This window comes from Megascapheus bottae, chromosome 3, assembly GCF_031878675.1.
Source record: "Megascapheus bottae isolate mThoBot1 chromosome 3, mThoBot2.hap1, whole genome shotgun sequence".
Taxonomy (NCBI): Eukaryota; Metazoa; Chordata; class Mammalia; order Rodentia; family Geomyidae; genus Megascapheus; species Megascapheus bottae.
This window is the reverse complement of record NC_143511.1, coordinates 72,840,664-72,865,828: the sequence shown is the minus strand read 5'-3', so window position 1 is coordinate 72,865,828 and position 25,165 is coordinate 72,840,664. Positions and strand designations below refer to the sequence as shown.

At 41.6% G+C, this 25,165-nt stretch overlaps 1 protein-coding gene across 1 annotated transcript in view; it reads right to left on the bottom strand.

The window, feature by feature from the left end:
• Positions 1–23,826, bottom strand: part of Kiaa1958 (KIAA1958 ortholog) — a 94,617-nt gene extending 70,791 nt beyond the window's left edge. Inside the window, exon 1 of the mRNA XM_090329180.1 lies at positions 23,432–23,826. The gene's annotated coding sequence lies outside the window, so the exon portion shown is untranslated. The remainder of the gene's footprint in view (positions 1–23,431) is intronic.
• Positions 23,827–25,165: the final 1,339 nt, after the last annotated feature.

Genomic DNA, 25,165 nt, shown 5'->3' with positions numbered 1-25,165 from the left:
GCCCTACATTTTATTAATTATTTTGGAGATGGAGTCAATGTGGATTTTTCTGCAGAGGTATCTTCAAACCATAATCCTCCTGGTCTCAGTTTGCTAAATAGCTAGGATTTAAAGGCATAAGCTACTAACATCTGAGCATCTTAATCATTATCAAAAGAACCTCTTCACTATTTTATGTGATAACTTCCTACTATGTAGACATGCTAGCAAATATATTTTGTTAGGCTTCACATGAGTGTGTGTGTGTGTGTGTGTGTGTGTGTGTGTGTGTGTGTGTGTATACCCCTGTTCTGGGGCTTGAACTCAGGGCCTATGCACTGTCCCTGAGCTTTACTGCTCAAGGCTAGCTAACACTACCATTTGAGCCATAGTGCCACTTCTGGTTTTTTGTTGGTTAATTGAACCATGAAGGATTTCCCTGCCCAGGTTGGCTTCAAACCATGATCCTCAGATCTCAGCCTCCTAAGTAACTAGGATTATTAGTAAGAACCACAAATGCCCGTCTAAAATTTTAGAATAAACAATGTTAAGAGAAAAGTCCTGTTGTCTGACTGCTAAAACATCCATTTTTTTCTTGCTTTTGGACTTGAACTAGAACAACAGATTTTCTTGGGTCTCAAGCCTAAAGTTTCTAACATGAAATTATGCATCAGGTTTTTTGGGTCTTTAAGATCTTGAGATTTCCTAGTCCCCATAATCATTCAAGACAACATTTTATAAAAATAAATTTTGGGGCTGGGTGTGTAGCCTAGTGGTAGAGTGCTTGCTTAGTATACATGAAACCCTGGGTTCAATTCCTCAGTACCACATAAACAGGAAAAGCCAGAAGTAGCACTGTAGCTCAAGTAGCAGACCATCAGCCTTGAGCAAGAGATGTCCAATGACAGTGCCCATGCCCTGAATTCAAGCCCCAGGACTGGCAAAAAAAATTATTTATAGTAAGAAATTTATCATTTATAATAATAAACCTCTTAATGGCCAGGAGGTGGCCTAGTGGTAGAGTGCTTGCCTAGCGTGCACAAAGACCAGAGTTCGATTCTTCGGTTACCACATACATAGAAAAAAGCCAGAAGTGCTGCTGAGGCTCAGGTGGTAGAGCTCTAGACTTGAGAAAGCCCAAGGACAGTGCTCAGGCCCTGAGTTCAAGGCCCAGGACTAGCAAAATAATAATAATAATAATAAATAATCCTCTTAAGCCAGGTGTTAGTGGCACATGCCTATAATCCTAGCTACTTGGGAGGCTGAGATCTGAAAATCTCTGATTAAAGTTAATCTGGACATATAAATTTGAGAGACTCTTATCTCCAACTACCCAGCAAAACTAGAACTGGAGATACAGCTTAAGTAGTAGAGTGCCAGCCTTGAGTGACAAAGCTAACAAAGAGCAGGAGGCGCTGAGTTCAAGTCCCGGCATAAACATAGAAATAAAACAAAATCACCTCAAATCACCTTACCTTTACACACATATCCTATTGTTTTTGTTTCTCCAGAGAACTGTATTAAAGGTAAAATGATAACTCTGTTCCCAGTCACTTTATCTTGGTTTGTGAAGTCTAATGTATTCCCCACCTCCCCTTCTAGGTCATGGGGCTTGAACTCTGGGCTTGGGCACTGTCCCTGAGCTCTTCAGCTCAAAGTTACTGTTCTGCCCCTTGAGCCACAACACCACTTCCCATTTTCTAGTGAGAGAAGAGTCTCATTCTTTAGTGCCAAGGCTGGGTGAACCACGATCCTCAGATCTCAGCCACCTGAGTAGCTAGGATTATAGGCATGAGCCACTACAGCCAGTCTATTTTTTTTTTTTTTTTGGTGGTTCATGGGGCTTGAACTCACCTGGGCGCTGTCCCTGAGCTCTTCAGCTCAAGGTTACCACCCTACCCTAGAGCCAAGTCCTACTTCCCATTTTCTAGAGGTTAATTGGAGAAAAGAGTCTCAGGTTCTTTTGTGCCTGGGCTGAACCTTGATCTTCAGATCTCAGCCTCCTAAATAGCTAGGATTACAGGAGTGAATGAGCTAGGAGCCGGCAGTCTAATGTATTTTTAAGACTATTTTATCATAAAATAAATAATTTCCAACAGTCATGAATACTTTTTTCCTACTCTTCTATAAGATTCATATTTTTTCATAGCCATAAGGCAAGGTTCTTTGTATCACACAAATGAAATGTAAGATATAAAGGGAGAGCAAAGTAATATGGAGAACAGTAAGAGCATAAACTAGGAGACAAGATTTATTATTTCACAAAATATTTCCATACACTTGTATTTCCTGTTTTGAAAAACTATAAGGCTTAACTGTTACGTACTTTTAGTTTCATTGAAGAGACACCAAAACAGATTCGAAGAGGTTAAATGCCTTATCAAAGGCCAGTTAAAAATGAAAGACTCAAAACTTTTCAACTGGATATGATGATACAAGCCTGTAATTTGGAAGGCTAAGGGAGAAGAACCGAGTTAAAGGTAGCCAGAGCTACATATAAAAATAAAATAAATAAAAGACTGAAAACAACAAAATCTTTTTGACTCAAAATTATTCTGAGGTGACACTGGGCAAGGTAAAGGAGATAATTATGGATCAACATTTATTGAACAGTAACCTTTTGCACAACTACTTAAAGATAATAAAAATGTAATTTAAAAAATTCATCAGTGAGATCTGAAGATCACAGTTCAAAGCCAGCCCAGGCACAAAAGTTCATGAGGCTCTTACCTCCAATGAACCATCAAAACCGGAAGTGGCTCTGTGGCTAAAGTGGTAGCGTGATGGTCTTGAGCTGAAGTGCTCAGGGGCATTAGCCCCACAACTGACAAAAAGAAAGAAAAAGGAATTAAGAAATATATCCTACAAAATCAAGAAAAACAATTGAAGGGCTGAGTTGGGAGGAATCATTAAAATGGTGAAAGGGCTGAAATTAATTAATATTCAGAAATGGCTGTGTTAAATGGAAACTCCTTTGTGCAACTAAAAAATAATAAAATGAAAATTTAAAAAATCCATCAATAAACAGTTACTTCTAATATACAATTTTATAGTCAATAAACATGATAAAGGGAGAAATATCAGGAATTTTGAGTCAATCAAAAGTATATCAGAAATTCTTTCGCTATTCTTTTCACTATCACATTTCTTCACTATCACTGTCTCCATTTCTTTCTCAATATGACCTAGGTTTCATGGCTTATTACTTCAAACAATGCCTTACAATTACAACATACAAGGAGTTTAATACACACATATACACACAATTGATGTAGCTAAAACATGATATTTGAAAGTGTGGGAAGTGGTGCTGTGGCTCAAAGTGGTAGAGTGATAGTAAGAGCTCAATGACAGTGCCCACAATTCAAGCCCCATGACGAGAGAGGAGAGGGGGAGGGGGAGGGGGGAGAGGAGAGGGGAGGGGAGAGAGGAGAGGGAGAGGAGAGAGAGGAGGGAGAGAGAGAAGAGACAGGGAGAGGGAGGGGGAGAGGGAGAGGAGAGAGGGAGAGGGAGAGGGAGAGGGAGAGGGAGAGGGAGAGAGAGGAGAAGAGACAGGGAGAGGGAGAGGGAGGAGAAGAGACAGGGAGAGGGAGGAGAAGAGACAGGGAGAGGGAGAGAGAGGAGAAGAGACAGGGAGAGGGAGAGGGAAAGAGAGGAGAAGAGACAGGGAGAGGGAGAGGGAGAGGGAGGAGAAGAGACAGGGAGAGGGAGAGAGGAGAAGAGACAGGGAGAGGGAGAGGGAGAGAGAGGAGAAGAGACAGGGAGAGGGAGAGGAGAGAGAGGAGGGAGAGAGAGGAGAAGAGACCGGGAGAGGAGAGGAGAGAGGGGAGGAGATAGGAGAGAGGAGAAAGGAGAAGAGAGAGAGGAGAAAAGAGGGAGAGGGGAGGGGAGAGGAGAGGTGGGAGAGGGAGAGGAGAGAGAGAGAGAGAAAGGGGAGAGGAGAGAGAGAGAGAGGAGAGGAGGGAGGGAGAGAGGAGAGAGAGGGAGAGAGGAGAAGAGACAGGGAGAGGAGAGGAGGGGGGGGAGAGAGGAGAGAGGGGAGGAGAAAGGAGAGAGAAGAGAGACAGGAGAAAAGAGAGAGAGGAGAGGGGAGGGGAGAGGAGAGGTGGGAGAGGAGAGGAGGGAGAGGGGAGAGGGGAGAGAGAGAGGGGAGAGGGGAGATACAGGAGAGGAGAGGGAGAGGGGAGAGACAGGAGAGGAGAGGGAGAGGGAAGGAGAAAGAGAGAGAGGGGGAGAGGGAGGGGAGAGAAGGGAGAGGAGAAGGGAGAAGGGAGAGGAGGGGGAGAAGGGAGAGGAGAGAGAGAGAGAAGAGAGGGAGAGGAGGGAAGGAGAGAGGAGAGAGAGGGAGAGAGGAGAAGAGACAGGGAGAGGAGAGGAGGGGGGAGAGGAGAGAGGGGAGGAGAAAGGAGAGAGAAGAGAGACAGGAGAAAAGAGAGAGGGGAGAGGGGAGGGGAGAGGAGAGGTGGGAGAGGAGAGGAGGGAGAGGGGAGAGGGGAGAGAGAGAAGGGAGAGGGGAGAGACAGGAGAGGAGAGGGAGAGGGAAGGAGAAAGAGAGAGAGGGGAGAGGGAGGGGAGAGAAGGGAGAAGAGAAGGGAGAAGGGAGAGGAGGGGGAGAAGGGAGAGGAGAGAGAGGAGAGAGAGAGGAGAGAGGAGAGAGAGGAGAGAGAGGAGAGAGGAGAGAGGAGAGAGGAGAGAGAGAAAGGGAGAGGAGAGAGAGGGAGAGAGAGAGAGGGAGAAGAGAGAGAGAGAGGGAGAGGAGAGAGAGAGAGGGAGAGGAGAGAGAGAGAGGGAGAGGAGAGAGGGGAGAGAAGGACAGGAGAGAGGGAGAGGGAGAGGAGAGAGGGAGAGAGACTGAGACTGGAGGTCTTGGGCCAGGAATGTGGCCTAGCATGCACAAAGCCCTAGGTTCAATACCTTGGTGCCACATACACAGAAAAAGCCAGAAGTGGTGCTGTGGCTCAAAGTGATAGAGCACTGGCCTTGAGTATGCCCAAGGACAGTACTCAGGCCCTGAGTTCAAGCCCCAGCACTGGCAAAAAGAAAAGAAAAGAAAGTATGGAGTACTCTAGTGAAATCACTTTGAACAATTAACCGACAGGGTAACAAAGGAACGAAATCTAGACTGGGATGTGGGTAACAGGAGGAGGCTGGTGAGTCATAAGGGGGAAAGAAGGCAAATATGGTCATAATTATGGAAGAAGGAACTCTGATAAGACTGGTTAGAAGAGGGAGGAGCAAGGTGATTCTAATCTAGATGCACTAATCTCTGTTGGCTTAGTCCAGATTAATTACCCTCAGTTCAGCTCTTGCTATTCCAAGTAATGCTTCATGACAACAACTGTTCCAAAAGCCCTTCTCTCCATTATTCCTAGTTGATAATTTTATCCTCAGCCCCTCCACTTTTGGTAGAAAACATTAACTCACCAAAACTATGAAGAACTCCTATAGAAAAAGTTACAACTTCCTCTCCCTCCATTCTACATTTTTATCTTATTCTCAGGTTGTTCTTTCCCTCCATCACCTTTTCCGCAAATGGCTTCCTTTAATATATCTATGTCCCCTTTTCTTGTCTGATCTTAAAAGATGAGACCTTCAGAACAACTGTAGTACGACATCTCCATCTTTCTCTGATTTACCCTGCAAGAGCATCAATGGTTTGTTATAGACATGTATCTTCACGGTTTCCCTTTTGTAATGAGCCTGGCTACTAGCTTCTTACAACCTAGGTTATTTTAAATATCTCAAGAATAGAAAATTCATCCAAAACCTGTTCCCTATGATAAACCTTTGCCACACAATATTCTTTTGACAGAGAAGGCACTTTTTTCCTTTGCTTTTTTATGCCAGTCCTGGGGCCTGAACTCAGATCCTGGGCACTGTCCCTGAGCTTTTTTGCTAAAGGTTAGTACTCTATTAGCTTGAGCCAGAATTCAATTTCCTGCTATTTGGTGGTTAATTGGAATTGAGAGTCACTCAAGACAGGTGCAGGTGGCTTATGCCTGTAATCCTAGCTACTTAGGAGAGTGAGATTTGATGACTACAATTCAAAGCCAGCCCAGTCCATGAGATTCTTATCTACTATTAACCACCAAAAACTGGAAGTGAAGCTGTGGCTCAAATGGTAAATGCTAGCTTTGAGCAAAATAGCTTAGAGACTGTGTCCAGGCCCTAAGTTCAATACCCCTGCCCCCCCCCCAAAAAAAGTCTCACATCTCACAAGCTTTCCTACCTGGGCTGTCTTTGAACTGTGGTCTTCAGCTCAGTCTCATGATTAGCTAAGATTGTGGGCATAAGCCATCAGTGCCTGGCTAATACATTTTCTTTTATCTATATTACTGTTCAATTTTTTTACGTTTTTAATATTTTTATTGTGGTTAATAGAAGGGTTACATTATATTCACCAGATAGAAGGTGCATAACTTCACAAACATTGATAGCCTTTCTCGTGACATGGTCCCTATTTCCCTCCCACCCTCCCCCCGCTGATCTTGATTTTCCCCCCTTCCCTATCTAATTTCAGATAACCAATTAAGCACATATAAAATATATCAGATAACAATGTGAAATATTGTAACAATATGAGATAACCAAGGGATGGCAAAAGAGATGAGAGATAACATAGTACATTAAGAACAACAATCACTCATCATATGGCTTTTGTTTCCTTGTCATACTATTTGGCCTAATGTCTCTAGATTTTGTTCTATTGTAAATCTCTGCTAGGAGAGCCCAAGGTTTCTACTGATTATGACAAATGATGGAAACCATTGGGCCTATGTTCCTTTGAGTCTGGCTTACTTCACTTAATATGATTTTTTCTAAATCTTTCCATTTCCTTACAAATGGGGCGATGTCATTCTTTCTGACAGCAGCATAGAATTCCATTGTGTATAAATACCACATCTTGTTGATCCACTCAACTGAGGACATCTGGGTTGGTTCCATATCTCTGCTATGGTAAATAGTGCTGCAATGAACATCGTTGTGCTAGTGGATTTAGTCTGTCCTTGTTTCTGGACAATTGGGTAAATGCCTAGTAGTGGAATTGCTTGGTCATAGGGGAGCTCTATGTTTAGTCTTTTGAGGAACTGCCATACTGCTTTCCATAGTGGTTGAACAAGTTTGCACTCCCACCATACTGTTCAATTTTTTAATCACATAGGTATTTAATCACAAGTCAGCTGTTCATTAAAAATATTTATTTTGGCATCAAATCATTTTATTATGACCAATTTTTGTAATGATATAAATGCAAACCCTTGCTCATTTCACAGAAGTATAATATAGATAGATGACCTATAAAAGTTAAGAAAAAAAGATTTAATTGATCCATATAGCTTAACTAGTGGCCAACAGGGTCAAATAATCACACACACACACCTATATATATATATATATATATGTATATATATATATGTCTCTCTCTCTCTCTCTATATATATATATATATAATGAGAACAATCAGCTTTATAGTATAAACCAGCCAACAGAAAACCAATCCTGATTTCAAAACCAATCCTGAGATGTTTAATAATGTATACTTTTATGACATGACTTTCATCTGTTGTTGCACCTTCGAGCTAGGCTGAATAGGATTTTAACTACCCCCATGGCATTGTACATATGCAGGCAGCAAATGCAATCTATTGAAGCAAAACAGTATATGTAAAAGGGCTCAATTAGACAGTAGAATGTTTCCTGTAAATTAAAGCCCTGCTGAATAATCATCTTCCATGCAAATTATCTTTCTTGGGGTGTTCCAACAATATGCCATCATCATATGTGGCTACATTTAATAGATGTTTATTTGTAACGCTTGACATAATGAATTCTCCCTCTTTATTTCCTCAGAAATGAGAATGAGACTTTAAGCTTTTTAATTTTTCCTTGCTAGACTGCCTTTGTGAGTATACCAGTAGTGAGACACTGTATTTTTTGTAACTTACAGTGAGTGCAGAAGAATGATTTAAACACATGCATGCTCCTAGCAGATTTATCAGAAAAAAATTAAATTCATTTTTGATGGGGGGGAGTGTTAATTTCTCTTCCCTCAAAAGAGTAATTTTTTCAGCCCAGCTCACTTTCCTAATTGTTACCTCAAACCTCACCTTTCTTAAACATAAGAAAGCCATATGCTTAAATGTAAGAACAAATACCAATATGATACATTAGAGAAGTCTATGTGTTTTTTTAATTTATTTTAAAAAATTGGATGTCATGTATGCTTATGTGTATTTTCTGGCATCAAAGACGCTATTTTAATTCTCAAAAGGGTATCACAAAGGACAGAGTAGAGTCCCATGAAAAAATTAAAGACTCAACAGCCGGGGCCGGGAGTTTGGCCTAGTGGTTAAAGTGCTTGCCTAGCATGCATGAAGACCCGGGTTCGATTCCTCGGTACCACATACATAGAAAAAAGCCGGAAGTGGTGCTGAGGCTCAAGTGGTAGAGCTCTAGCCTTGAGAAAGTCCAAGGACAGTGCTCAGGCCCTGAGCTCAAGCCCAGGACTGGCAAAAAAAAAGAGTCAACAGCCAATAGCTAAAAAGTACAGTACCTCAGGCTCACATTTTTTTTTTTTTTTTTTTGTCAATCCTTGGCTTGAGCTCAGGGCCTGAGCACTGTTCTTAGACTTTCTCAAGGCTAGAGCTCTACCATTTGAGCCTCAGCACCATTTCCGGCTTTTTTCTATGTATGTGGTACCGAGGAATCGAACCCTGGTCTTTGTGCATGCTAGGCAAGCACTCTACCATTAGGCCAAACTCCCAGCCCAGATTTTTTTTTAATCTTATAGTTGACAGATGTATGACTGCTCTCCTAGTAGGTATCTGATTCCCTTCGTGTTAAGACTGCACTTTTTTGGGGGTGGAGGGGCCAGTCCTGGGGCTTAACTCAGGGCCTGAGTACTAACCTTGGGCTTTCTCAAGTCTAGCACTCTACCACTTGAGTCACTGCTCCATTTCTGGCTGTTTCTATGTATTTGGTACTGAGGAATCAAACCCAGGGCTTCATGCATGCTAGGCAAGCACTCTACTGCTAGGTCATACTCCCAGCCCAATACTACACTTTTATAACAAACAAAAATTTCCATTCACAAGAATCAAATTAAAATATTCAATTAGTCGTTTCTTAAAACGTGTGATTGTATATATCCCCCAGAAGATGCTTATGTTTATACATTGTTATCAGCCTGATTCCTAAAAAGATTAACTGGCAAAGGAGTTTTGGGGTAAACCCAAGCCATGTGCCACTCTTTCAATCAGAACCTGGTTTATCAGCAATGAGGTGGAAAAGCAAAGCTAAATAAGTTTTGTTTTTAATGAGGATCTTTATTAATGTATGACTTCCTTCCTTCTACTCCCCAATGATTCTAATAAATCCTAAATCACAGTTACTAAATTGCACTTGAAAAAAAAAAACTTTTAAAAACTTCTCAAGATGGCCGGGAGTTTGGCCTAGTGGTTAAAGTGCTTGCCTAGCATGCATGAAGACCCGGGTTCGATTCCTCGGTACCACATACATAGAAAAAAGCCGGAAGTGGTGCTGAGGCTCAAGTGGTAGAGCTCTAGCCTTGAGAAAGTCCAAGGACAGTGCTCAGGCCCTGAGCTCAAGCCCAGGACTGGCAAAAAAAAAAAAACAAAAAAAAAAAAAAACAACTTCTCAAGACCTATTATAACAGATTAAGAAAATTTCAAATTATCTTTAGGTTCAGTTAAATACCACAACTGAGTGTATTAAGTACATGGGACCTGTGAGAAACCTACTAAATCCACCACACTTCTAGTTTAAGCACACAGGCCAGGAGTGTGGCCTAGTAGTAGAGTGCTTGCCTAGCATGCAATGAAGCCCTGGGTTCTATTCCTCAATATTACATACATGAAAAAAGCCAGAAGTGGCTGAAGTGGTAGAGCACTAGCCTTGAAGAAAGCTCAAGGACAGTATCCAGCCCCTGAGTTCAAGCCTCAGGACTGGCAAAAAAAAACAACAACAAACAAAAAAAAAAAAACTGGCCAGGAGCCAGGTGGTTTACTAGTGGTAAAGTGCTTGTATCATTTAAACATACACTTTACCTTTCTTATGGAGCTAATGTGGTTGGAATAGGTAGACTTAATTTACATTTATTCAGGTATATTTTTAAAAAGTAAGTTGAGCAAAAGATTGTGGCTTGGATATAGTCTTTCCAACAAGCTCACCTCCTTGTTAAAGACTTACTTACTAGGTGATGGGCTTGGGAAGAGACTTGGAGCCTGAGGACTCTAATCTCACCAGTGGATTAACTCTTCAAGAGCCATCATTTCCTGGCATTATTTACAGGCAGTAAGGACTGAAGGGATGGGTCACTGCAGTGTATCTTTAAAGAGCCTAGTTAGTACTTGGCCCTGCTCACTCACCCTGCTTACTTGACTCTCTCTGCTTCCTGCTGCCTTGAAGTAAGCAGATCTGCTTCATCACACCCTTCCATAATGATGTTGTCTCATGAAGGACCCAGAAATGATAGAGCCAGCTGATCATGCTGTGAGCCAAAATAAATTTTCCCCCTTTAGGTGTTTTGTCATAGTAGTGAAAAGGTAACTAGCACAGCAATTATTTCTGAAGTTAATACTAAAGAAAATAAAATTGCCAGGCACCAATCAATGCCTCACACCTATAATCCTAGCTACTCATAATGCCGAGATCTGAGGATCACAGTTCGAAGCCAGTCTAGGCAGAGGAGGTGCTGTGAGACTTTTATCTCAAACAACCACTCCAAAATCAGAAGTGGATCTGTGGCTCAAAGTGGTAGAGCATTAGCCTTGAGCAAAAGAGCAAGAGAGTGCCGGGACAGTACCCAGGCCTTGAGTTCAAGCCCCATAATCAAAAAGAGAAAAAAGAAAAAGACTTCAGAATTTTTCCCAGTAAAAAGTAATCGAATTCCATGCAATCCCCAAATAAACAATATAAAATGCATTTAGAGACACACAAGTATAAGATTATCCTTAACTACAAAGAAACATAACCAAACATTTGTTTCCACCAACTGTCATGCTAGTCTGTAATTTCATTTTTTCCAAACTTCATGATTCGTCAAACCTTACTTAAAAATTATTTACTTTTAATTTTTAAAATTGTTTCATGCTCTTTGGTTAATCTTACATAGTTACAGTATCTGACTTTGTTATCTGGTAATATTGTATATACATTTATTTGTTTATTTGAAATAGGAAAGGGAAGGGGGAAAACAAGATGATTGAGAAGAGGTGGAGGGAGGGAAATGGGAACAAAAACATGAGAAGGGGTATCAATGTGTGAGAAATAATATAACCTCTTTCTGGTGAATATAACTGTAATCCCTCTATATATTACAATACAAAATTTGTTCATGCTTAGTTATTTTCATTATGAGTTCGGTGATCTTCAGATTCTGAGGGTAGGGAACACTCAAATACCAGAATTTTAGAGGCACACTTCCAAAAGATGGAATTACATTTTCAACTGGATGAATAATCCTTAACCATTGTGTACCTGTCTTCCTGTTTAGGTTTTGAGGCAGGGTCTTCACCTTGTATCATTGATTGTCCCAGAGCTCCTAGTCCTCCTGCCTCTGCCTTGCTAGTGCTGAGATTACAGGCATGTACCACTATGCCTGTCTTGTGAATCTCTCTTTACTGCCCTGACCTAGATGCAAAGAAAAGGTCTTGCCTGCTTTAGTAAAGAGGCACCCTTTCCAAGAGCTGCCCAGATACAAACTACTGGAGTTACCCTCTAAGTCAAAGTAGAGGCACACATACTTTATATACTATACAATGCAAGGTCTTGTTGAACTCAATTTCTTTTTCTTTTTCCTGATATCCAGCAAATACATCTCCTCTATGACTGCAAAAAAATTAAAATTTATCTTCCAAGTGCTGGTGGCACTTGTAATCACATTTGTAATCCTCACTACTCAAGAGGCTGAAGTCTAAGGATTGCAGTTCAAAGCCAGTACAGACAGCAAAGTTCGTGAGACTCTTATCTCTAACCAATAACAAGAACAACCAAAAATTAAAAAAGTTTAAAAAGGGCTGGAAGTGGAGTTGTGGCCCAAGTTTCACAGCACTAGCTTTGAGCAAAATAGCTCTGGACAATGCTGGAGTTACAATCAACTTGGGGAGGATCTAAAGGTGCTTGATTTCTAAAAGCTAATCAAGAGCATCCTGGTCCTGAGTTCAAGCCCTAATACCAGCACAAAAACAAAACAATAAAACAATCTTTTCCTGTTATAAATAATGTTTTAATAAAGAGATCAGCAAACTTTTACTTTAAAGGGTCAGGTAGTAGAAATAACCACAGACAATGAGATGAACAGCTTCAGGCCTCAGCAAGCCAAGTTTAACTTGCTCCACTGTATGTTTTTTTTTTTTTTCCCATTAGGAGAACTGCTGGATAAATTGTTACAAATATACTTAAGGTTCTTGAAACATTCTTTCAAATTGCTTTTCAAAAGAACTAGGACACTTAGTCATGCTGGTGGGAGTATAAATTGATTCAACTTGGCCAAGCAGACAGTACCTTCTACAAAGGTGAACACATATAGTTGCAGAGTACTCACAATGTCCTGCTTATTCACCTGAGTGATATTCACGTAGAGCAAAAATCAGCTTACACATAGATACAGTTGGGGGGGGTGATACTGGCAAAAGGGGCTTTCACTCAGAGTCGGGGCACTATTACTCAGCTTTTTGGGGGGAGGGGAGCAAGGGTGTTCTACCACTTGAGCTATACCTCCAATTTCATCTTTTAGGTAGTTACTTGGGGGCAAGACTTTACTGCCTGGACTGACTAGCAACTCTCAGATCTTGGCCTCTTGTGTAGCTAGGATTACAGGATTACCAATTTCAAAAGAAAAGAATACCATAATCCTATCAGCAATACATAGAGAACAGTTTTCTCCCTAGCTTCTTCCCCTTGATCAGCAATAGGTGTGAGTTCATTTTAAATTATGCTATTTTGATATGGCTCTAAAAGTTTCTGATTCTTACCACTCAGGAGACTAAGGCAAGAGGGTTACAACGTGGATGGGCAGTGGGGACTAGCTAGTCAAACCTTGTCTTGGCAAACAAGCAGGTTTATATTGCCAGAGTACTTTGTGTTTAATTACCAAGTAGGCTAAAAAATTAATCCTCTTCTATAATTTGTGTATGTGTGCACACACACACCAGGGCTTGAACTCAAGGTCAGCCCTCTATTATTAGTTTTTGCAAATCATGAAAATAAATCAAGGTAAAGATACCAATTTTTATCTATTATATCACTGAAATATTATTTTTACAGACTATTTCTCATTCATCCATTCATGCATTCATCAACACAGGGCCCTATGTACACCAAGCAAGCATTCAATCAGAGTTATTCACAATTTTATTCTTTAAAAAAAAAAAGTGTGGGCCGGGAGTTTGGCCTAGTGGTTAAAGTGCTTGCCTAGCATGCATGAAGACCCAGGTTCGATTCCTTGGTACCACATATAGAAAAAAGCCAGAAGTGGTGCTGAGGCTCAAGTGGTAGAGCTCTAGCCTTGAGAAAGTCCAAGGACAGTGCTCAGGCCCTGAGCTCAAGCACAGGACTGGCAAAAAAAAAAAAAAGTGTTTGCTATGACTCTATAGACATAATGTTTTATTTCATAAATTAATATGTTTCTATGACATACAAACCCTTACCCTAATTAGGATTAAGTTCTAAATACTAAGTCCCAGTGATTGTAAATAGATTCCCTTCTTGAACACTTATTTGTTAAACTTGTCATTTAAAATATAATGTAAAAATCAATGTTAATAAATTCTTTAATAAAAAAAAGTGTTTGGTGGACGGGAGTTTGGCCTAGTGGTAGAGTGCTTGCCTAGCATGCACAAAGACCTGTATTCAATTCCTCAGTACCACATACATAGAAAAAAGCCGGAAGTGGTACTGAGGCTCAAGTGGTAGAGCTCTAGCCTTGAGAAAGTCCAAGGACAGGGCTCAGGCCCTGAGCTCAAGCCCAGGACTGGCACCAAAAAAAAAAACCAAAATTCATACACTGGACATGTGAAAAATACAAAAACTCAGAAGACAAAGTCACCATGATTTGCACATACAAAAGCAAAAGATGTACATAGGTAAAGCTATGAGTAGAGGCCGGGAGTTTTGCCTAGTGGTTAAAGTGCTTGCCTAGCATGCATGAAGACCCAGGTTCGATTCCTCGGTACCACATACATAGAAAAAAGCCGGAAGTGGTGCTGAGGCTCAAGTGGTAGAGCTCTAGCCTTGAGAAAGTCCAAGGACAGTGCTCAGGCCCTGAACTCAAGTCCAGGACTGGGGGGAAAAAAAAAAAAAAAAAAAAAAAAAAAAAAAAAAAAAGCTATGAGTAGATAGATTGGCCATTTGGCCCAGGCAGAAGTAAATGAAGTATTTCCTTTCATGTGTCTAACCTACCTACAAAAGGTCCTCCCCAGGATGCACCCTGCCAGGTGAGATTGTGCTTCTAGTCAAAAGCTTTCTTGATAAGGCTGCAAAGTCCTTTTCTGTGCTATGTGATGGGTTGAACTATGTCCTCCTTAGATTCATCTGTTCAACCTCCAACACCTTAGAATGTTTATCTTTGGAGAGGAGGCCTTTAGGAGAGGAAATTAAGGCAAAGGAAGTCATAATCCACCTAATCCTTCTTATAATGTTTGATGTTCTCATAAGAGACAGGGGCACAAACAAGTAAAGGGAAAGCCAACACAAGGAGATCTCAGAAGAACTCAGCCATTAAGTGTGGGTGTTATTTTGTTATGGAAAGACAAGCTGGAATGACAGTATTCTAGCTGGGTAATAATTCAAAAATATTCTTAATTCTGTCCTGGACATGTTAAGTCTCACAACAGAAAAGTTTTTGATAGGTGGTGATTATATCTAAAACAATGCAACGATAACACAAAGAGATTATACTAAATATTTACAGGGAGAAATGTAAGGGGAAAAAAAATGGGGCCAGGAGTTTGGCCTACTGATAAAGTGCTTGTCTAGCATGCACGAAGACCTGGGCTCGATTCCTCGGCATCACATACACAGAAAAAGCTGGAAATATCACATACACAGAAAAAGCTGGAAGTGGTGCTGTGGCTCAAGTGGTAGAGCGTTAGCCTTGAGAAAGCCCAAGGACAGTGCCCAAGACTGGCAAAAAAAAAAAGGAATACAATATTTCCAATTAGAAAAGGTTAAAGTAGTGTCAGTTTTGAGGAAAAGAGATTCCAACTAATATGTGTCCCAAGTCTGAAAGTTAACAAAAAGATAAATGAGGAATTCAAGGTCTTGCCTGATGTCAGTAGCTCATGCCTATAATTTTACTGAGGAGGCTGAGATGTAGGATCATGGTTCAAAACCAGAAGTAGAGGTATGGCTCAAGAAATCTTGAGCAAAAAGAAGCTCAAGGGGCTGGGAGTTTGACCTAGTGGTAGAATGCTTGCCTAGCATGCACAAAGACCTGGGTTTGATTCCTTGGTACCACATACACAGAAAAAAAGCCAGAAGTGGTGCTGAGGCTCAAGTAGTAGAGCTCTAGCCTTGAGAAAGTCCAAGGACAGTGCTCAGGCCTTGAGCTCAAGCCCAGGACTGGCAAAAAATAATAATAATAAATTTTTTTTAAAAAAAGAAGCTCAAGCTCAAGGACAGCACCCAGGCCCTGAGTTTAAGCCCAAAGACTAGCATAAAACAAAATAAAACATCTCTGGTCAAGCAAGGAAAAGTATTAGAGGCACCTTTGGGTAATGCTCTAGAATAAAAAAGTTATATATGTATATACATATATATATATTATATAAAATTTCTTTTAACATTTGAATGAGCAGAATCCTTGATGTTTATTTAACAAAAAAATATTGTCAGGCATCAAGTAAAGAGATATTTATAATAGATGTTAGTATAATTCTTGTTCATTGAAGATTCTTTTTTGGGTTTTGGTCAGTTATGGGGCTTGAACTCAGGGTCTGGTTTGGGTTCTGTCTCTGAGCCTCTTTGAGCTCAAGGCTAGTGCTCTACCACTTATGGGTGTTTTTTTGTTTTTGTTTTTTGCCAATTCTGGGCCTTGAACTTAGGGCCTGAGCACTGTCCTTGGGTGGCTTCTGAAGGCTAGAGCTCTACCACTTGAGCCTCAGCACCACTTCCAGATTTTTTCTATGTATGGGTACTGAATAACTGAACCCTGGTCTTCGTGCATGCTAGTCTTCATGCATGCTAGGCAAGCACTCTATCACTAGGCCAAACTCCTGGCCCCCACTTCTGGTTTTGAGTGGTTAACTGGAGATAAGAATCTCTTGGGTCCTCTTCTGCCTAAGGTGGCTTTGAAACATGATCCTCAGATCTCAGCTTCCTGAGTAGCTAGGCCAGCCTTCTTTATTTTTTTAAGTAAACAAATAACAATAACAATTCCTCAGTACATACTACTTACTGTCATCCACACTACAGCTACCAAAGCGAAACCTATTACCTAATGCTGGGCCACCTAAAGTTCATGCAAATCAGAAAGGAAAAAAGACTAACCAAAAAAAAGTATCCTTTTATGGTAGTTTTATGTTTCTCAAATATTTTAGTGTCTTCTTAAAGTTGTTTTGCACAAATGGGAAGCTAGAGGCTCACACCTGTAATACTAACTACTCAGGAGGCTGAGGTCTGAAGGTAGAAATTTGAAGCCAACTCTGGAAGCAAAGTTTATGAGACTGTTATCTAAAATTATTCACCAAATAAAGCTGCAAGTGGAGCTGTGGCTAAAGCCTTAGAATACTAGCCTAGAGAAAAAGCCTCAGGGACAGTACCCAATCCCTGATTTCAAGCCCCAGGATCATCATGTCTGGGCATTATGTTTCACATGTAGCTGGCTAATTTTTCTTCTGGTAATGTCATCCTTTCCAGTATAAAAATATTAGTAAGAGCCTACACATACCACATGCCTTTGCTTTCTATGTTATCTCCAAGAGTGATAACTTGTCTGTGAAACATATCCTTTCAGACCCTAGAGTCATTAGCATTATCAGTATGAAATAGTGAAAAAAAACTCTCCAATTATTTGTCTAAGTCTGAGAAACAAACTTAAATACTATTGTATAATTTGCCTTTCTTCAGAAAAGCCTATTAAACTCTATTGGCCCTAGATACAAAGTAAAATTCCAAGATTTGCATTTTCAGTACTTTTGATTTCTTGACCTTTTATTTGAATTTGAGACTAAGCTTTACCAAACAACAGAATTTACACAGTAACTAGCCAACCACAGTCCTCATTATGGAATCTATGCAGTGCATTTGTTACCTAGGAAACTGACTGGAGAACAGGCAGAGTGCAATTTCAGTCTAGCAAAAGAATTCTCCAATCATGCTGGTAAATAAAGTCCATAAATCAACTAATCAGAAGCAAAGTCAAGAAGTATCACATAAGAGTTAAGCTCTAAGAAAACTTTTTTAAAGAAAGAAAGAAAGAAACCTGTGGGCCTTCTTTTGGCAACTATGTAGATATCTTAAGTAAATATTATGAGCCAGTTTCTTTATAAACACAACTGTCATAAACTAAAACTGTTCAAAATAAATGGCTTCTCTCCAATCTTCAGCTTCTCTATTTTTGACAGTATTTAAGGGAGAAAGCTTCTTTAGAGCCAGCCTCATACATCTGGTACCAGAATATTAATCCAAGAATGAATTCTGCATTTTCAGCAAGCAACACAGGCATGTGCTGTTCTTAAACAATGCAGTATGATAAAAGCTGCAACAAGAGGTCACTGTCCATCCCTCATAGTCATACTGCTTCCCAACCAGGCCTAAAAAAACTGCATGAAACTCACAGGTCTATTATAAGACTAAAATTATTACGTTCAGCTTTCTATGAATATTACAGATACTAAAACTAAACATTTACAGGTCTCAACTAATATTAAGTATACATTTTATTTCCTTTAATGACATATCATGTTAACCAACAAAATGCTAGACAGTCTATACATTTTAAAATCTACCAAATTCAACTATAGACAGCATAGTGTTTACCAAAAATATCTGTATTTTGAAATCTAATTTCATGTAAATTCAAATTTTTCTCAAAGTAGCAGTTTTGTCCCAATGTAAAAAATGACAAAAAATTCAAACATGAACAATGAAAAGAAAAATGTATGCCTTCCTGAACATCAGCTTACTAGAAGGGAAAAACTTGAAAATCGGTACACTTCTCTGGAATGTTTCTGATTGCACTAAAATATTACTGTCAATTACACTAGGAAAACCTGAAACAAAATTGAAAAACCCTACTTATCAGTCAAAAACAAACAAAAAGCTAGGAACTGCCTTTAAGATCTCACAGACACTCCTGTGATGATCTGAAAGGCAATTTCTTAATACAGGGTATACAGTGCAAATGTTTAGTTTACATAGTGACTCTTTGTTAAATCTTATCACCACTGTCAGACTGGTAAATGAATAAACAAGCAATTCAATTTGTTAACTTATTTTTTAGTACTTTGACTAGCTGATGAAGAGATGGAATTCTGAGTGGTCTTGAACTCTTTTTTTCCAAACTTAATTTCAATATTTTTTCTCTTCATAATGGAAAAGGGAGGGGAACATAGGTCAAAAGCCCACCAAAGCCACACAATGAGCCTTTGCACAGACTTTAAATTTATTTACCTAAAAGTAAAGTCACTGAAGGAATTAATAAAATTTGGCCAAATGACATGGGGGTTACTCTATCATTTTTACATGAAGTCTACTCTAGGTTTCAAGTGAAGTGTGTACAAATAGGTAGTCCAGGCATTTTATAAAAGCTAAGAACAAAATAGTAATAATATACTAATGTAACTGAAGCAATCTAGGACAATTTTTCCCCTAGTCCCTATTTTAAGTATATTAAACAACTTTCTGCAATAACAAAATTTAGTTTGCCTAAATAAATGCACTAAATTAGACATTTTTCTGATTTTCTATGTTGGGTAGAAATCTACATGAATATTTTTCCACCAAGAAAACATCTGAAAAATGAAAACCTCCACTTTCTCCAAATAACTGTACCTGTAATTGTCTTGGTGCTTCTCAAGGCTGCTTAAAAAGAAAAGAGCAAAGAACAGAAATCTCTCTGGTAAATGCCAGGTTTACATTTATTAATAAATTCTCAGGGTAGGCACGAATACTTTTGAGAAGTGTGCAGAGAGAGGTTAACACAAAATTATAACCTCAGACCTACATAAAAACTCTGAATCTATAAAACTGGTTTTCAAGATGCTTTATTATTTCAATGTCTCTACTTTGCAATTGTTCATTTTTTAAAAAGTTAACACGATAAATAAAAAATATGGTCTCACACTAATTTTCAAAACAATACTTCCAACATACACAACAACCCAATCTTTGGGTCATATGCATAGAATACATAATAGGCAGATGGGGGGGGACAGAAAAAATATAATCAAGGGGGGAGGGAGGGGGGAGTCAATTCTAATATCTATGTTCTTCTCATACATAATGAAAGACTTCATATCTTAAGCTAGCAAAAGAAAGGTTCTACCCTGAATGGAAAGCTATATCCCCCCCCACCCCCCCACCCCCGCGTCCCCATCATGAAAGCAGTCCCCTTGGGACTCACAGGTTAACAGTGGACTTCACTTCTTTTTAAATGCTAATCCTAAAAAGCAGTAGTATGGGTGAGTGGGAGAGAAACTAAAACTTTACTCCAAATCTTCAAAACAAATATATACATGACGGTTAAAACACACACGCATACACACAGAGCCATGTCATCTTTACCCTGTACATCACTATCTAACCTTTAAAAGAACAGCGATTGATTGTAAGCCTTAGCAACTAGGAACGTGGTTCTGGCCAGCCCAACCTCCTTCCACCCCGCACACGACGTTTGTTGATGTATTTGATAACACACACAAATCACTGTGCGCAGCCTCCGACGGGGGCGGAGTGGGGGGCGCGCAGAGCCTCGGGGAGAAAGCCCTCCTCCCCCTCCGTTAGAAACAATAAATACGGAGTCCGGCGCCGCACGTTCCCCCACGCACGCCCCACGCCGCGCCTCGGGGTGCCTGCCGCCGAGGGGAACAAGTCGTGCGCAGCCCCAGAACCACCTCAGACTCGAAAACTAGCAGGCGCGTCTTTTCTTCCCCCTTTTCCACCTCCGACAGACCCCGGCCGCGGACCCGGGCGACGCAGAGCAGCCCGCGGGGCGCCGGGGGGAGGGGGTCTCCGCCTCCCCCGCCCCCTCCCCACCCCCCTCCGCCGACGTCCGGCCGCGCGGGTCCCCGGGCCTCACTCCCGCCGCGCTCCCCTGAGGAGAAACAAAAGGAGGGTTCGGCGGGTCACGGCGCGACCGCCCCCACACAAAGAGGCGTCCCCGCCTGGGCCGCCGCGTTTGCGCGCTCGTCCCCGCCCCGCGCGCGGGCTCTCACCCACCTGCAGGTGTCTGTGCGTCTGTCCATAGGAACGCGAGCGGCGGGGCGGCCTGTGCGAGCCCGTCTGCCAGGGCTGGACGGGGCGGGACGCAGGGGGGAGGAGGGCGGGGAGGACGGCGAGCGTCCGGAGGGCCGGGCACCGAAGGCAAGTGGAGCTGGAAAGGCAGCGCGGCCCGGCGGACGGCGGCGGGGGCGCGAGCGCCAACCAGGCTCGGCCACTGCGCGCGCCGCTCCGTGCGCCCCGGGTTGGGCGCGCTCGGCTTGGAAGCGCGCGGGGCGAGCGGGCGGGCGGAGGGGGAGGGGGCGGGGCGCGGGGGGGCGGGGCCGGGCGCAGGGCGGGGGCTCGGACCCGGGGCTCCAGCCCGCACCGGAAACGCGCTTTGGTCTGTGAGACCCACAGGAAGTGTGTAACGACACCTCCTACCACAAGCGCGGGGCTCGCGGGCAGCGCTGCCCGGAGGTGGCGCGGCCCGGCTTCGTGCCGCATACGCGCAGCGGTCGCCGCGCAGGGCCGTGGAGGTGTGGGACCCCGCCACCCCGACAGGTATGGAACCCGCCGTATCCCCCGGCCCGCCGCTTCCGACCTTCTCACTCCTGCACCCATACCCAGGGAGCAGACAACATGGTCCTCTCGCCAGCCAGCGAGGTGACACCTGTTATACCACACGGAGCCGAGTCCCCTCCACACCCGGGGCGGTGACAGAACACCTCCGTGGAGGTGGCCGGGTGAAGGTGCCAGCTGCAACAGCACACACCCATCCCTGCTTTAGTCAACCCAAAGCTGGCCCAGACGAGTGCTCCTGCATGCCAGGGTCATAGGAACACCCATGCGACATCCTGTGCGACATGGCACAACAGAGGTGAGGCTGCACCTTTAACGAATACATATTCTTTTATTTTCGTGGTGGTACTGGGGCTTGACCTCAAGGCCTGGGCGCTGGCCTTAAGCTTTGTTTTTTTTTTTTTTTTTTGCAGTTGTGGGGCTTGAACTCTGTATCTGGGCGCTGGCCCTGAGCTCTTCAGCTCAAGGCTACCGCCCTACCCCTTGAGCCACAGCGCCACTTCCGTTTTTCTGGTGGTTAATTGGAGATGAGTCTCACGGACTCTAGTGCCCAGGCTGGCTTTGATCTCAGATCTCAGCCTCCTGAGTAGGATTATAGGCGTGAGCCACTGCCTCCAGCTGTCCTTAAGCTTTTTTTTTTTTTTTTTGCCAATTGTGGGGCTTGAACTCAGGGCTTGTGCACTGTTCTTGGACTTTTGTCAAGACTAAGATACTACCCTTGAGCCACAGCACCACTTCAAGCTTTTTTCTATGTATGTGGTGCCAAGGAATCGAATCTAGGTCTTCGTGCATGCTAGGCAAGCACTCTACCACTAGGCCAAACTCCCGGCCCTGTCCTTAAGCTTTTAAGCTCAAGATTTGCACTCTATCACTTGAGCCACAGCTCCAGTTTTGGCTTCTTGCAGGGTAATTGGAGATAAGAGTCTCATGGAATCAGATATGTATGTATGTATATATGTGTATATATGTACATTATGTATATGTGTATGCATGTACATAGATACTATACTATATACACATGATATATCCATATGTTACATATATGCTGATATACAATATACAGAGAGGGAGAGAGAGAGACGGAGGGAGGGAGCCATTCCTCCAGCCCTTTTTGCATTGGTTATTTTCAAAGTAAAGTTTTGCTTAATGCCCAGAAGGGGCATAACGATGACAAACGCCCCCCTGCATCTAGTCATGGTACTTCCCTGATGGCCACTGAGATGGAGTCTCAAACATTTTGACAGCTTTAGTGTCAAAGCACCATTGCCTGGTCTCTGCCTCCTAGGTAGCTAGGATTATAGACTTGATGATATTCTTAACACTTTCTGCTATTAACAGTCTCCTTTGTCTTGGCCGAATTTTTTAAAACCTGCATAAACAGTTTTCACCTACTAATGTCTATACAAAATAACACCCCCTCACAAACACAGTTCATTGCCACACATTCCAAAGATGTGATCCTGTGAAGAAACTGAAACCCTTCTGCACTGCTGGTGGAATTATAAGGTTTAGCTGCTGTGAAAACAAAATGGAGAATCTTCAAAAAACTAAAAATGTAATAATCATATGAATCATTCTCCAGCAGACTCACTTCTGACTATGTATCCAAAAGAGTTGAAGGCAGGGTCTTAAAGATATGCCAGTACATGCACAATATGTAAAGAGGTGAAAGCAATCTCAGTGTCTATTGACTGATGAATGGATAAATATGTTACATATACTTAACAATGGAATATTATCCAGCCTTAAGAAAAAAAAAGTGCTGGGTGTAATCTGTTATCCTAGCTGCGTGGGAGACTGTGATCTAACAATCAAGATTTGAAGCCAAATTGGGCAGAAAAGTCTTTGAGAAATATCTCCAGTTAACCACCAAAATGCTAGAAGTAGAAATGTGGCTCAAGTAGTGGAGAGCCAGCTTTAAGAGGAAAAGCCAAGCACAAGCCCCAGGCCTTGAGTGCAAGAGCAAATATGGACACACAGCACACACACAAAATAGTAATGTCACATGCTACAACTTCCATGAATTTGGGGAACATTATTCTAAATAAGCCAGTGGCAAAAAAAAAAAAAGCACACATACTGGATGATCCCACTTATATGAGATATCTACATATTTAAAATGATAGAAACACAAAGTAGAATAGTGGTAACAAGCGGGGAGCAGGTAGAAAGTGATTGCAAGGCAAATTTTTGTAGTTTTATTTTTACCACAGTTAACTTTAAGTGAATATACATATGTATATATGCATGTATACATATATGCTTGTGTATATATATATGTATATATGCACATACATACACACAAACATTCTGTGGCTACATTTCCTAGCCACTTTTCCTTGTTGGGAGTTTGGGACAGTCTCATTGGGCTGAAGTCCCAAAATTTGTACATCAAGTCTTTTTAAGGTAGCTAACCCTTTGTTAGGCCAACATCCTAGACAATGTAATTACAGTAAAGTCAGTCACTGAAGGGAAGTAGTGACACCCATACCTGTAATCCAAGCCAGAAGAGAGGCAGCAATAGAACAATCCTGGTTGGAGGCTGGTTCAGGAAAAACTGCAAGACTATAAAGAAAAAAACAGTGAGACGGATAGAAACATCCTTTGCCTAACAAGCTGCAAGAGGCCCTGAGCTCAAACGTCAGTGCCACCAAAATAAAAAGTATCACTTTGCCATTCTCCTCCAAAGCACTTGTGGATTCCTAATCTAAAAAGAAAGGGGCAAGAAGCCAAGAAATGGAACAGAAAGCAACTATTAGAAAAAAAAAAAAGTAGAAATCTTTGTTTGATGGTGTTGTGGCAATTAAATAGGAAAGAGGAGCCCTTGTAAACATCCCAGTTTCAGTTTTAACCCTTTAACAACTGTATACACTGGAAACAAAAGTGAATCTGAAATAGTCCTACTAATGCCTATAGCATAGCCTTGTTGGATCAAGATGAACTTCCAGTAATTGTCTTCTGGACAGAAAAAAACAGAAAAACAAAAACAAACCAAAAAGCTCTTACTGGGAACTTTAGTACCAGTGCTTCAGAATTTTTCATAAATAATACCTTGCATTCCACCAAATATTACCAATTATGTCAAGAAAACATAAGCTCAATAAAAACCAGGACAAAAAGACAATAGAGGGCCAAGAGGGTAGCCTAGTGGTAGAATGCTCACCTAGCATGCACGAGCCCTAGGTTTGATTCCTTGGTACCACATACTCAGAAGTGTCGCTGTGGCTCAACTAGCAGAGCACTAGCCTTGAGCAGAAGTGTCCAAGAACAGTGCCCAGGCCCTGAGTTCAAGCCCCAGGACTGGCAAAAAAACAAAACAAAACAGAATCATTGGTACATGTTTCAGATACCCTACTTATTAGTCAGAACCTTTAGAATAGCTATGTGTTCAAAAAACAGAGTGGAAAATTTCACTAGAGCATTAGGATTTATAAGGATCAAATAGAGCTATTAATGAAATTAAATAAAAACCACAGCAGAATACACCCATCAAGATGCTTATAATATAAAAGACAGTCTTTTGTGATGGAGAATCAACCCTTGTTCTCTTCTTAGTGGGACTATAAGATAGAGCAGGTACTTTGGAAAATGGATAGGCAAGTCTTCAAAAGGCTAAACACAAAATTATCACAACCCAGGAGGTCTCTTCCTAGGTTTATAATTAAGAGAAATGACCATACATGTCAGCGCAAAAACTTGTATATAAATGTTCAGTGGGATTATTCATAATAAAATTCCTATGAAATAGGAAGAGCCCAAGTTCATCAAATGGTGATTGGACAAGTAAAATGGATATCCAAACAATAAAATATTAGTTGAGAATAAAAATTGATTTGAAACTAAATTTTCTTAGACTCATCAAGTGTAGGACACCATGAACTCTGGGCCTGGATGCTGTCCCTGAGCTCTTCATCTCAATGCTACCACCCTACTGGGCATTGTCCCTGAGTTCTTCAGCTCAAGGCTACTACTCTACCCCTTAAGCCAGAGTGCCACTTCTGGTTTTCTGGTGATTAATTGGAGATAAGAATCTCACAGACTTTTTAGTACACGGGCTGGCTTTGAACCACAATCCTCAAATCTAAGCCTCCTGACTAGCTAGGATTACAGGTGTGAGCCACCGCAGCTTAGAACACCAGCCTTGAATGAAAAGGAATAGCACCAAACCCTTGAGTTCAAGCCTCAGAACTAGGACTAAAAAATAAAAACATAGAAAGAAAACACA